Here is a 14,959-nt window from a genome sequence, read left to right as displayed (position 1 = left end):
TTATGACGGTTGCTGTTTCTCAGGGTCATTCAATCACCTGTTGCGATTTTCTGACAAGCAAAGTCAATGGGAAAGCCAGATTCACTTAAAACCATGTGACTTACTTAACAACTCCAGTGATTCACTTAACAATGGTGGCAAGAAAGGTTGCAAAATGGGGTAAAGCTCACTTAACTATCTTGCTTAGCAGCAGACATTTTGGGCTCAATAATGGTCGTAAGTTGAGGAGCACCTGTACACCTGGACTTTTCCTGCATTTTCTGTGCAACCAATTTATAAAGGCTAACAGGATGTTAATGGATTTCTTTGCATTAAAAAGGGAATGGAAAGAGCTGGATTTCTACAACAAAATATACACATGTGTGAGAGGATCTGAATATCACCCTTACCCTATGCTCATGACTTCAGGCTCGTTGCCCCAATTTCAGTTCTGACAACAATGTTGAACTGGTGAAAAATGCAGAAGGTGACAATACAGAAGGAAACTGAAAGAGAATATCCATCCTTCTTTTCTGCTATGCACATTTTCTTCTAAAATAGTTTCCCCCCTTCTTCATGTAAATTCATGTATACATGAATGAGGCAGGCATGTTCAAATATTTGTTTGATATCTTCCATTTCATTCAATTGATTATATTATAAAAAGCTCAAGTAATTTTCAATGAGTCCCTATTAAATTAGCAATGAGTTCCCTCTCCATTAGGGCAACCTATTTTTCCATGATATTAAGAAATTAATATTTACACTTCAAATCTATATTTTAACCTTAATCAGAAGCTGAAAAAATAGCAAGGAATTACTGGGTCCCAACTTTTTTCCTCTTTCCCCATTTCTTGATGATTATTTTTTAAGCATAAGGATAAAATTGTGCAATAAAAGAAATGTGGAATTAGAAACTGTTATCTCTGAATATATATTACCAAAAATTAGTCACAAGTTCCACTTATGTTTCAGTTGAGTCATATTCAATCATTTCTTTGAAAACTGTACAGATTTCATCAATTAAGACCATTAACAACAATTGAAGGATGTTCTTATTCTATTTCCTTAATAAGAGCAAGATAATGTCTTCAATGTTTTACAAATCTCTTCCATTAAACTTGAAAGGTTCTTTTGAAAGTCTAGGGGGATGATCTGTGATAAACACTTTGAGAATTTTATTGTAACTCTTTGTGTCATACAATTTCATTTAAATATTTTTCTTTTGAAATTAATTTAGAATTAACCATGAAGATAATCCATAGTTGGCACTAAAGGTCATTTATATGTAGCTAAAAATACACGATATATTTGTCATGGACATTTCTAGGTGCAATATATGATTTTGCAAACCAAATGATTCTTTTTACCATTTTTAGTAACATTTACAACAATAGTCAATTTTGTTAAGACTGTTTTCAAATATTATAAAAATTACCCAACATTTAATTTAATTACTGTAAATGTAAATAAATAAACGCCACATTTATTATTGCAAACCATCAAAATACTAAAATAAAGATTTCACTGGATAGTAATATTGAAACAATGGGAAATTCCTCACAGAGCTTTGAAAAAACTCTACAGTGGGCAATAAATTGAAGTCTGAACAGAGAAGGAACCAGGAATAAGACATTTACTCTAGAGTAAGCCCATAAATGTGTATTCACTCAGTGAAATCTATAGTGATAAGAAAAAAATTAAACTTATTTAAAGGCATTCATTTGAATTCTCTCCCTAGCTGGAGTAAGAAGAAAAGAGTTTTATGTGCACATGTGCTTGCACAAAAACAAAAAAACAAAAAACAGAACTGTTGGCTATGTTCTTGTGACACATTGAATTACCAACTAGCCAACTCACATTTTAGCCTTGTATGCTGTAAGAATCTAGCTTATATCTTTATTGTCCAGTGCAATAGGACCACAAAAATGTCTTCTTCTAAGTAAGCATGTTATACAAACACAGCCATTGCCTCAGGAATTTGTCTAGTATTTCCTGATAAATACACACCCAGTTGAAGCACCATGGACAGCACCAAAATCCATTTCCTCCAGTGAAGAAATGGAAGTGAACTGAGGTCTTAAAAGGACACATTCAATGGCCAATATCTTGGCCTGAAAACAAGTTTAAAAAAAAAAAAACACTTCCTACAACTTCTACCTCAATTGTTTTATTTCTCATTGGATGGACAAGGTGGAGGAGAGGATATTCCACTTCTTGTGCAAATTTGGCTGGAGAGAGAGAATAATTTTTCCCAGGGTCCTAATTTGAGTACAATTTTTTTTATTGAAAGTTTTTGAATTTTACAAAACAAATCCCTTTCCCAAACCCCCCACCCTCCCATACCCTCCCCCATATCCCCAAACCTCCCATACCCTCCCTCAACCTTCCCAGAGCTGAGTACAGGCTTAATTAAAATTTTTCAAAAAAGATAAAAAGTAAAAAAAACACATATAAATCCTAAACAGATCTAAATACCTTAAATTAAACAAATATCTTCTCTAAAAGATAATAATTGCAAACATTAAACACACATTATAATATACTCTAAACCTTTTCTAATATTATACTTATATTATTATCCATCATTCTATAAAGAATCGCCAAAACACAAATTTAAACATTACTTTCTTTAAATATCTATACCTACAATATAAAATCTAATCTCCCTCTTTCTTTACTCTAGAACACAAAAATAAGCATATAATAATAGAGAGAAAAAAGAAACCAATCTTTAAACAAACTATAGTATACTCTAGAACCTTTTCATATCATACTTATATTATTATCCATCGTTTTATAATATACTCTAAACCTTTTCATATCATACTTATATTATTATCCCAAAACACATATTTAAACAATACTTAAAACATTAAAATTCCCTTATACCTGTTTAAATCTTTACCAATAACAAATTCCTCCACAGTAAACACATTCCTTCTCTTATCCATACACCTCTTAAAGATATTTCCCAAAACTTTGTAAGTCTTACTTCCCCCGCAGTCTCAATAGTCTTCTGAATACTTAAACAAAGTACTTAAACTTAAACTTCTTATCTAAAATTTTCATTCAGTCTCCATAATCTTCTGTCAAATAGCCAATTGCATCCACTATAAACGCAATCCTTATCAACCCCTCTTGTCCATAAACTTCGAAAAAAATGCATTAAAATCTGCCCTTGAAGATCGCTCCAAAAAATTTGTGAGTCCTGATTCTCCCACAAACTCAGGAACCAATACCTGTGAGGCTTCCTCAACCTCCTTCTTCTGTTGGTCTTTCTCTTTACGTTTATATGTTGCTTTTTCTTTACGTTTATGTGTTGCACAAGTTGTCCTCTGGTCTTTCATCTCGACTTGTTGAGACCCCTCAAACTGGAATTTCCCATTTTTAATTAATATAGGCTCTTCAGACTGCAATTCTGCCCTTAAAGGTTGCTCCAAAGAGTTTATAAATCCTACTTCTCCCGCAAATTCAGAAACCAATACTTGTGGAACTTCCTTGAGATTCTTCTGTTGATCCTTTTCTTTACAATTATATGTTGCACAGGTTGTCTTCTGCTCCTCCATCTCTACTTGTTGAGGCCCCTCAAACTGAAGTTTCCCAATTTTCATAATTCTAAGCACTTCAGACTGCAATTCTGCCTTTTTTTCTTCCAAAGCTTTAAACGTGGTAAGTGACGATGAGCACACCCCCAGGACCGAAGTATAAAAATCTTTTGCTTTAGAAACAGTATTAAGACTATAACGTATCCCCAGGTAGCTCACCACCATTCCAGTCGGAACATCCCATCTAAACAAAATTTGTCTCTTTTTAAGTTCGTCTGCTAAAAAAGCAAACTCCTTTCTTCTTCTTAAAATTTTTGGTGGGATCTCCTTTAAAATTATAACATCTTGTGAAGCAATTTGAAACCTCTTCTTATAAAAAGCTTGTATAATTTCATTGCGCAGGGATCTTTTCCCAAAGTAAATTACCACATCTCTTGGCAAATTCTTTTGTTCTGCCACCACCAAGTTAACTCTAAATGCCTGATCAATTCCACTAAGTATTTCCTCTTCTTCTCTATTCAAAATCACAGAAAAGTCCTTTGCCACCATTTCTTTCAAATCTCCTTGCACAAACTCACGCAAACCTCTGATTCTTAAGGCATATTCCATTTGTTTATATTGAAGCATAAGAATCTCATCTTGAAAGTTTTTCATCTCTTTTTCCATACTTTCAAATTTTCCCTCCATCAATTCCAGTTTTTCTACTACCTCTTCTATGCGAGAATTCAACTTTTCAAGAACAGAGGCAACTCCTTTTAAAGTCAAAACTATCTCTTGCCTCAAAGTCTTATTGTTTTCCTCTAAAATCTCTTTCATTTCTCCCCTAATTTGAAGTATAACATCTCCCATCATATCTTGCAAGTCCTTCACCATTGTTGACTGTACCAGGGGAGAAGGTGAAACTATTAATTTAGGTTGTTGCCCTGATGATAACACCGAAGAAGAAGCCACCTTAGAAGCTGTAGAGATTACTGGACGCTTTGGAGCCATCTTAAAAAAAAACTTTACTCCTTCTTAAAAATTGCAAAAATTAAGCAAAGAAAAAACTAATTTGAGTACAATTGATAGCCTCATCACTAGTATTAACAGTTTTAGTTCTGTCCCTCTTCACTGTCAAAGAGAGAGGCAGACATTGGGAGCCAATTGCATCTCCTACTTACCTGTGCTGAATAAGAAGAGGTAAGAGGCGGCTTTTCCTGAGGTCAACTTTTCATCCTAGAACATGTTATCCCTTGCAAAGTTATAACTTTTATTCATTTAAGCTCTTTTTTATTTGAAGTTCAGAAATATCTGAATGAGCTATCAAATCTAGTTTTACTCCCTACGTGTATGATGCTAAATTTGACCTGTCTCAGAACACGATTTAAAATTTAAAATGATCTTACCACATTCTTTTGTGTTCTTAAATTGCAACAAAGCCGTGGTCTACAAACTTAACTACATAACATACCCCTTGTTTTCAAGGTATTGGACCACCTCCAATCAACATTGGTAGCTACCCTTGTCCAGATTATGCTGGCCTGGAGAAAAGTAACTTTATTAACAGATTTTTTTTATCCACCTTTGTTATTTTTTTTTTTAAATAAATAATACAAGGTGGTGAACATACCTAATACTACTTCCTCATCCTATTTTCCCCAGAACAACAAGGTTGGGCTGAGAGAGAGTGACTGGCCCAAGGAAACCCCATTTGCTTTCATGACAAATGGGGGTTAGAACTCACAGTCCCCTAGTTTCTGGCCTGGTGCTTAAATACCTGTTATACATGCCTTCAAAAGAGAGAGAGAGGAGAGAAAATGCAGACAATATATTTCATTAGTCAGCTAGGGCCACAAGAAGAGTCAGGATGGCATATCATTATGCCAGCAAGTTAACATATTGAGGTCTGGGTTACATTAAGTATTCCTGGGGGAAAGACTCTTTAGTAATGGCTTCCTATAGCAGAAGTGCTTTGGCTTGAAGAAACAATTTTACAATTAATTTGTTGATGCTGTCTGCTATTTTATTGCAATAACAGCAGTGTTTATATTGCAGAAGTTCTACTTGCATTAGTCCTGGTTCCTATGTACATAAAATTTTAGCTCTTCAGTAACAATGACTAAATGATTCAAGATACAAGGGAAAGCAAGGAAGAATGATACAAGAGGAAATGGTTTTAAAAAGGACTTGTATACCAACCAAAAGCAAATTTATCTAAGGTCGCGTTGGAATAATAATTATGTTATGTGCTGCGCTGTTTAGATCCTCAGGCCAAATTTCTATGCTTCAGTTACTTGTATTTTTTTCTAATTTAAAGTATATTAAAGTGAAGTAGCATGACATCTTTAATACAGATATTTCCCTAAACACTTTGTCTTAGGCAAACCACTTTTTTTCATTTTTCATTATGGAGATGATATTCTTGTCAAGTGATATTCTTGTCAAGATCTGAACACAAAATTCATGTTGGGGTCTGACCATAACAAAATGAGCTGCTACTTTCCACAATAGGAAATTTATATTTCAATTAATACAACCTGAAAATACATTTGCCTATTTTGCATTGCACTAATAATTCATATATAGTCTGCAATTAACTATTATTCCAAGATAATCTATCTTTCTATATATCTACATTTTATTTCTATTTCCAAGTGAAGAACTTGGCATTCGTCTCTATTAATCTTTACTGTTATTTCAACTCATTTTTCCAATTTATCAATATCATTTTGAATTTTATTTGTTATTTCCTGCTCTTATCTATTACCTATCATACTGTTATATCATCTACAAAATTATTATTTCTTCTCTTTTTTCTTCCAAGTCATTCATAAAAATATTAAACACCCATATCTTATGGCACTCCACTCAGTTTCTCACTCTAGTATAAGGAATTATTAATGAACAATCTCTGAATATGATTTTCAAATAACTTAATATATTCATTTATTTTTATGTCACATAGCTGATATGGTACTAGTTCATTGATCAAAATGTTGAAGAATATTTTATCAAATGCTTTGTTAAATCATAGTGCATTATATTTACAGCATTCCCCTAATCTACACTGAGAAATTTACCAGGAAAAAAACAATAAAAACCATTACATTTGGTCTAATAATACTTTCCTTTGACATATGTTGATCTTTGGTAATTATTGCTTGTACATCAGTCCCTTAATGACCTACTCTAGAATCTTTCCAGAAACTGATGTCAGAATGAGTAATCTCTAATTACCCAGATTTTTCTTTTTTCAAGAGACATTCTCCCTCTTGTCATCATCTGAAACTTCCCCCAGGATTTCTCAGAAATAATACATTAGGTCAGAGATCCCCAACCCCTGGTCCTTGGACCAGTACTTGGCTGCAGCATGCCAGCAACTGGTCCGCACAAACAAGCCAAGTCCCAACCACAGGATTCAGGCACACAAAACCACGCCCCCTCCGATCTGTGGAAAAACCTCTCTCCACAGAACCGGTCCCTGGTGCTCAAAAGGTTGGGGACCTCTGCATTAGGTTATTATTTTTCAGTACCCTAGGTTGCAATTCATTAGGACCTAGATATTTAAATGTATTCCCCGTAACAGATATTTTCAGCTCATGTTTCTAGCAAGGTAAGTAACTCTTTTTTTATTTGTTAAAAATATATTTTTATTTTTCATATATTGCCATCTTTACTGAGCATAACAAGCATATATTTCATATATTGCCATCTTTACTGAGCATAACAAGCATATTTATTTTCCTTTTAGTCTCAATATATTTGAAGAAATCCTGCTTTGAATTTTGTTAGCATTCTCTATCTTTTGATTTCCTATGTCTTAGTTTTTTCAGTACTTTCTTACATTTTTTGCATTATCTTCTTTGGCTTATTCTGTAGTCTATTTTTTAAAAACTGTATTAATATATAATACATATTCACATATATAGGAATTCTAACCCATACTGAGATCCTGTTCTTATTAGCTTCTTCTGCTCTGGAATTCCACCTATCATTGCTCTGTAAATATGAAAATGCATTTCCTCTGAAGTCCTAGATATGTGTTTGGCTATACTTAGTGTTGCTTCCTTTAAGATCTCAAGAATTGTAAAATTGCATGATAATTTCCCCACAAATGTTCCTGCTACTTCCATTTTATCAACCAAGTCTTCTCTGTTGATTTGTATCCTTTCATGCACTCCTTCTTGTATCTTCTGAAGGAAAAAGTTGTCCAGAAGGAAGGCATGTCAGGAATATTCTGGAAGGTCTGCACTTGACAGAGTTTGTCTCCAAACTAAATTGGGAAATGAAAATCTTCCATTCCCTTCCCGTCTCTTTGAACAGCAGCATCCACATTTTCTTCTTGGTCAAAAAGACAATAGTGGACACTGAGCATTTATTTGCTTTTTCACTCATGTTGGCTGATATATTCTTTGAACACTGAATAGATTCATTCATTTGGATTTCTGAATTCTTTTAAAAACTTGTTTTCCCCTTCTAGTGCCTTTGTTCCTTTTCAACTGTAGCCTTCAGTTTTTATATCCCAATAACAAAAATTACCCCAACTAGATTTCTTTTACACTAATTAAATCATATTTATCAAAATCTCATTTAGCTGACTGTTTTCAGCAGGTCAGCGGTTCAAATCTCACCGGCTCAAGGTTGACTCAGCCTTCCATCCTTCCGGGGTAGGTAAAATGAGGACTCAGATTGTTGGGGGCAATGTAATATATATATATACATTGCTTACTGGTGTACACCGCTTAGAGAGTGCTTGCACTTAAAGCGGTATATAAGTTTCATAAATAAATAAATAAATAAATAAATCAAATTTATCCATTTTCCATACACTGAAGTTAGGTATAGACAGCAAAGCCAGCCTTTTCTCTGTCTTTTTCCACCAAGTGGTGTAATAAGCCTTTTTATGGAGAAAAGTATAAATTGTAGGACTGAAAAAAACATGCAAGGACTGTTAGAATTGTTATGAGAAAGTAAATGACAACTCAGTCCTGGAAAAGGAGAGGGTAAGAGAAGAACACTCAAAATAATCCTGTCTCAATTCTGTTTGGTATAAGAGTGGACAGAGGAATATTCTGGCAGATTTTCAAATTGTGCTAGTATACTCAACAATATATTATATTCCTGTAATCCTTACAAAGTCTGCTTCCGAAGGGCTGATATATTGTAGGAAAGTTCCCACATCCATTTATAATGAAGAAATCATTAAATAAGACTCTTATTTCTGATGTGTGCTTGCATGTTTTCTAATCACCCTAGGATTCATTTTAAAACCCTGCTGGGCTAGCTGATCATTCCTTGTCCAAAAAGATACTAGTTCTTGTGACATAGAACACATCTCATTTCCATCATTCAGATACCCCAGACCATGAACAAAAAAAATAAATCTTCCCATCTGCACAGTGAAATCATTATCTGGCTGTATTTTACTTTCTTTCCAGTGCTTTTCCATAGACTGGAAGAATATATGAGAGCAAATTTTGAGTTTCTTGTCTAAAATTTTTAAAATCCATAACAGTCTAGTGATAGCTCTTCTTTGCAGTGATGTTCACCCCAGATTTTCCAGAAGGGAAAACTGTTGATGGATTCAATATATCTATGAAACTGTTCTAAACCATCTCACTCCCGGCAGGCTGCATATTTCAGACTTTACGGGTATGATCATTAGACATTTATTTCTATTCCTCCCTGCAGTGAATCAGCAACTACCACAACTGTATAATTCTTCTTGTGGAACTCAACTGCATCCTCCTGAAATACAAGGCACCACTGTCCTATTTTCTGTTTACAATAATTGTTTTCCTTCCCTTTGAAGGCAAACAGTTTCAATGTGATGACCTCTAGTAGTACAGAATATGTAATACATATTTCTTTATCTAGAACCTATTTCCATAGATACGTGAAGCAGAGATGATGTGAAGAATGAGAGGAAAAAGTTGCAAGCATTGAAAGGCTGGACAGTAGGTGACATTTCTACATAAAGATGGCATAAAATAAAACATAAAGGCCACTTGCAGTAAAAGTAATCATTATAATGTTATCTATTACCAGTCCCACTGGTTCATTCTTTGTGAGAAAGGTAGTACAGTCTGATGTGAGCAGAATGAATATCAAATTTCCATGAATTGTATTACTATTGCTTTACAATGACAGCGAGGGCAGATTTTGGTTATTGCACCAACATCAAGAGAAATATTATGCCTTGTGAATACTGCATTTGGTTTTTCTGTTTCTCTATTGAGATCTTACTATCAGGCATTGACATGTTCAGGAATTCCTGCAGTCATAACTGTTTGCCACATTGTCAACACTGCAACAATCCTGGCTGAAGCCATTTTTTCTTCGTTTTCGGTTGCCACAGTACTGGGAGGGGGGGGGTGAGTGGTTTTAAGGTTAGACTAAACAATAATTTGTCCCATGGGAACCAAGGTCATAGCTGCCAGACTTTTGGTCAGTGGTTCTCAACCTGTGGGTTGGGACCCCATTTGGGGTCGAACGACCATTTCACGGGTGTCGCCAAACAACACAGTCCGCCATTTTTTCCCTCTTTTCCTTAGCTATGCCACTCCCTTTTATTCTATTGGCTTTTGAAAGCCAATAGAATAGACTCTCTTGAATAGAGTCTAATTCTATTGGCTTTCAAAAGCCAATAGGAACTGTCCAGGCTGTCTCTGCCCTGCTGAGCCCGCCCAAAGTCCCATTCTGCAAACGGTGCTGCACCAGTTGAGTAGTCCTCGACTTACGACCGGTGGAGTAGTCCTCGACTTAATGACCGGTTGGGGGTCGCAGCATTAAAAAGGTTGAGAACCACTGCTTTTGGTGGACTGAGCCTTACGTTAGAAAGCTCGCCAAAGTATTTTATTGGGGAACATGGATAATTACATAATGCTGGGGTGAGAAGTTCAACTTTATAACATTGTAACACTTGGGAGGGAACTCCTGACTTGGTTACACTTTTAACTATGCCGATACTTTGTAGCCAATAAACATGTTCTTTAAGGAAACCTCTTGGCTTGGAGTCCTGCTTTTACTGGTCTCATCTATCAGAACCATGACATTAAACCAAGTTTCCTTAAAATTTTAAAACTTGGGGTCCTGAGCCCCAGTTGCCTACCTAACTCTTTTAGGAGGACGACAATGACTCAGGGAAGAGATTGAGATGGAGAAGAAGGGAAAGTTGGCCACTGGCCTCGGTGCGATGTTGGCTGCTGGCAGAGAGTGCAGCCCCTGCAGCTGGAGTGAGGCCAAAAGCCAGATGATCCCATTGGAGAGGCTGATGCAGCAAGAAGGAGGGAATTGATGATTGGATGCTGTCCTGCAGCGGAGAAGCACCTTTAAGGCTGCTGAAGTTGAATTCCCATTGATCTCATCCCATGGCTCTCATTCTTTTGTGCTGAGAAAGGTGAAGGGGTTGGGCATTTTAGTTCTTTCAGAGCTCAGTTCTCAGAATGATAATATGTAGGTCACTTTGCCATCATCTTATTAAAAACTAATATATCTGATAATACATCAGTGGAGATAAACTGTATGATGTTTTAAATCTAGATTCCATTTTAAGACCATCTATGTCACCACTGCTAAGTTGTGAATTCCACAGACCTTCCTACTTTGTCCTATTGACGTAGCAATAATTTAAGTCAGGACAAAAAGTAAAGACACTACTGGAGGTCAAACTATTCTCCAAAGAACTAGAAGGCAGGACAAGAAACAATGGTTGGAAATTGATCAAAGAGAGAAGCAACCTGGAATTAAGGAGAAACTTTCTAACAGTGAGAACAATTAACCAGTGGAACAACTTGCCTTCAGAAATCGTGGGTGCTCCATCACTGGAGATTTTTAAGAAGAGACTGGGCAGTCATTTGTCTGAAATGGTATAGGTTCTCCTGTTTGAGCAGGGGGTTGGACTAGAAAACCTCCAAGGTCCCTTCCAGCTCCTACTCTACTCTACTCTACCCTACCCTACCCTATTCTATTCTATCTGGAGTATTTATTTGTTATATTTCATCATTTCCCCAAGAGCCCAGGATACTTTGCCAATTACTTCTACACATATACCATTTATACTCTATATCTGAAAATTAAGACTTAAAAGACTAGCATATGGGTGCATGTGCACACACACACAAATACATGCAATAAACAGACAATCTGCTATGGATCTGGAACTATTTCTTTTTAGATAGTGACATAAGTTCATGAACTTGGTTTCCAGGAAAATCTACTTGATTTCTGGTTGACTGCCATCTTTTAACAATTAGGTGTCCTATATTATAGAGAAAGGCACCTTATATTCCTAAGCCTTCCTAATATAGTGTCATCCAGATATATTGAGTCTGCGGTTCCCAGAATTCCTACTTCTCTGGCCAATATTGATAGGAAACTGATAGCTGCAAGCCTAAAACTATTGTATTTACAGGGCTGTATAAGCCAATTCTAATGTAAAGAATCCTAAAAATGGAAAGGAGGATCCTGGAGTTGTCCATCCACAAAAGCTGAACAGGCATATGGTTCTCCTGGTTGCAATTAGTCTTCTTGTAATATGGTGTGTTATTTCCACTCACAGCATAGCAATGCATTTCTAAATTTGTATTCCCACATAATATAAATATTATGCAACTCTAAGCCCTCCTTTTGTCATGATACATCAATAGCATTTTATGAAGAAGGGCTAAGAGATAATTTACCCATAGAACCATTCAGCACTTATGGCAGAAGTGGGACAAGATCAAGTCTTCTCAGTCAGCTTGAAAACAATCCCTTCTTTGTTTTTCTTTTTAATCCAAGGATGTGCAAATTGTGTCTTAAAACATTCTGTACTAAACTATTCAAAACAGGAGATAAAAGGTAATAAAGAAAAGCTTTGTGTAATGTATATGTATGTATACTCTCTTTCTCTCTCTGTGATATATTGACATTTGTGTTCCTTTAAATTATTGCTAGAGCTGGACCACAGCCAACTGCAAACGTCTTCTGGCAGAGTAGAATAACACTTGGCAACTAAATTGTTCAGTACAGTTTTGTGTCATTATGGATAACACAGAATAATTAGATCCATGTTATAAAGGCTGACCCCTGGCATCCATAGCACTAGTCAGAGCCTGTTTGCCTGATAGGACTCATCCATAAAGCTGCCTCTCATCTGCTTCTCATTTTAATTGCTTAGCCTATCTTGTTGGAATATTATGGAGAAGATGCTGTGGAAAGTTAAATATTTTGCATAACAGAGCTGCTATTGCCACCACTACCACAAAGAAGCTCACCTGCACAGACACAAAGAATGGAGGCTTTGAAGGACACCTTGCTGGATGGCTCAACAAAATGAAGAGATACACAGTTCAAGGAGATGATCCCTTTACAAAGGCATTTAATTCTACCAGCTGTATCATAGCATTTTGTTGTTTGGAAACTGTAGTGGTTTCCAGCTAGATTCCTAATTGGGTTTTTCTTTGTTTGCTTCTTCAACATAAGCTTCTGTTTACTCGACTGTGAAATAATAGTTTGTCTGAATATCTGCCTTATGTAATGTGGCAGCTGTGGATAGGTTGTTGGTACAGAGTATCACATATTAGATTCTAGACCAAACATTAGAAGCCTTTTCTTCCCCAAAGTGAAAAAACACAAAACAAGCCCCTTTAACATATTCACAAAGCCTTCTCTCTGACCCAGATTTTAAATACTGCATCTGTAGTGCTCCTTAGCTAATAGCATGGAGTAGGACTTCCATTCTCAAAATACTTTATGTCAACAAAAGCAATCTATGTTAAAAGATCTTATGACTGTTCACATGCACAGGATATATTCTATTAATAACTCCTTTATGTACACTTACTGCAAATATTTGTCCAATTGAATCAGTATTCTCTCCAGCCTGATCAAAACAGCAAATTCAGCATATCAGGCAGAGGTTTTTCTTTCCATTTCCTGCTATCTGACCCTTTTTACAGGAAATATTAGGGCTCCAATCTGGCACTTTGTACATATTGTTCTACTACCAAGATATGGTCCTTTTTCCAATCATAAATTTTTCTTTACATGAAAAGTTTTTTTAAAAAAAATCCTAATTGCCATGGTAGCATACCTTCGGTTGTGGCATCCACTCTCTGAAACACATTGTAGAAATTAGATAGCTACCTTCTTTCTCATATTAAAAAAAAAACCTTACCAAACATTTATTATATAATATATTCCATGCATAAATGGTTCTATGCCAAAGCTGGCTTTGAGGGGTCCAGGTCCAAACCAAAACATGTGCACAGGGCGTGATCTGGATGCAAAATGAAATGTGGCTGTTTGATATAAGAATGGCTGCTGAGAGGAAGCAGGGGAGAAAAAGAAAAAAAAATAGAAAGAAGGGGAAGGGTGCCAGCACACTGAGCATGCAGGGGCGGAGGAAAGAGGGAGAGATGTGCACCAGCTTTTCCCTAACTGCCCCATAAAATGACTCTGACATATCTGGAAATTTTGTTTTGGCCCAAACCCAAACAAGCAAAATGTTCCAAGCTTTGTTTCCGGCAAAGCATGTTTGATGCAAAACAGTCAGCAAAACTTCTAGCATGTCATAGGGATCAAAACCTGTCAGATTTTCTGCTTCAAGCCTACCACTATTCCATTTTCTAAATAGTTTAATTGGAACAAATGAGCATAAATAGCTCTGTGAGTGAACTGAGTGAACAAGCTCTCACACATGAAAAACTATATTAGATACCCCTAGCTGTTTTTTAGATGTATTGCTTGCAATTTTCAAGAAGCTAGTTTGAAAACTAGCATTAATTGCCTGTAGTAATCTCCTTTTAAACCATCATACTGGTTGGGAATTTTGGGAGTTGAACTCCACATATCTTAAAGTTGCCAAATTTGAAAAGCGTGGATTTAAACTGATATACAGCCAGAGTGCTGTGCTGATCAAAACATTGGGTGGACTGTAGAAACCAAATCAAGTTAAGTCTTGGGTATAGAGGTTTATTGGATTAAAATTCATTCAATTTTCTTTCTCTTTTTTCCTCTTACAGTGTATTGCATACTGTAATTGTATTAAATGTCTATCAGCATTCAGCTTCTAAAACAAATATAATTTTGCTGTGTACAGTATGTTCTGTTTGATTTGCTTACGTAACATGTTTGCTTTACCTGGATAAGCAAAGAAGCAGGAAGGAGCATAAAATGTATAAAAAAAAAATGGAAATGTTACAGGTAGCCATTGTTGTATATTGCCTTATCCTTTATTATTGTTATATTCCTCAAACATTTGCTAACTATTGTTCAGACCAGTTAAATAGATTTTGCCTTTAACCAAAAGGCAAATTCACTATCCTATGCCCAAGATGAATTAGTGTAAGTGCATGTAACCTGTTAAAAGTGATGAGCCTATTAAGTAAGCATCCAAAGGCTTTTTTTAAAATCAAAAATAAATAATTACCAGCTTTAATATAACATGCTTAGGGGTTATTATGATGTTA

At 35.7% G+C, this 14,959-nt stretch overlaps 2 long non-coding RNA genes across 2 annotated transcripts in view; one reads left to right on the top strand and one right to left on the bottom strand.

Annotated features, from left to right (window-relative positions):
* The window catches only part of LOC120313917, a 43,140-nt gene that overhangs the window by 26,422 nt on the left and 1,759 nt on the right, over positions 1 to 14,959 (bottom strand). The gene's annotated exons all lie outside the window — the stretch shown is intronic.
* Positions 4,510 to 14,664, top strand: LOC120313918. Its single transcript, XR_005558294.1, has 2 exons — positions 4,510 to 9,463; positions 12,667 to 14,664. It is a non-coding gene; the product is annotated as an uncharacterized LOC120313918 (long non-coding RNA).

Source organism: Crotalus tigris, unplaced genomic scaffold, assembly GCF_016545835.1.
Source record: "Crotalus tigris isolate CLP2741 ecotype Arizona unplaced genomic scaffold, ASM1654583v1 scf7180000017573.2180621, whole genome shotgun sequence".
Taxonomy (NCBI): Eukaryota; Metazoa; Chordata; class Lepidosauria; order Squamata; family Viperidae; genus Crotalus; species Crotalus tigris.
The sequence above is the reverse complement of the archived record's forward strand: the minus strand, read 5'-3'. Positions and strand labels throughout refer to the sequence as shown.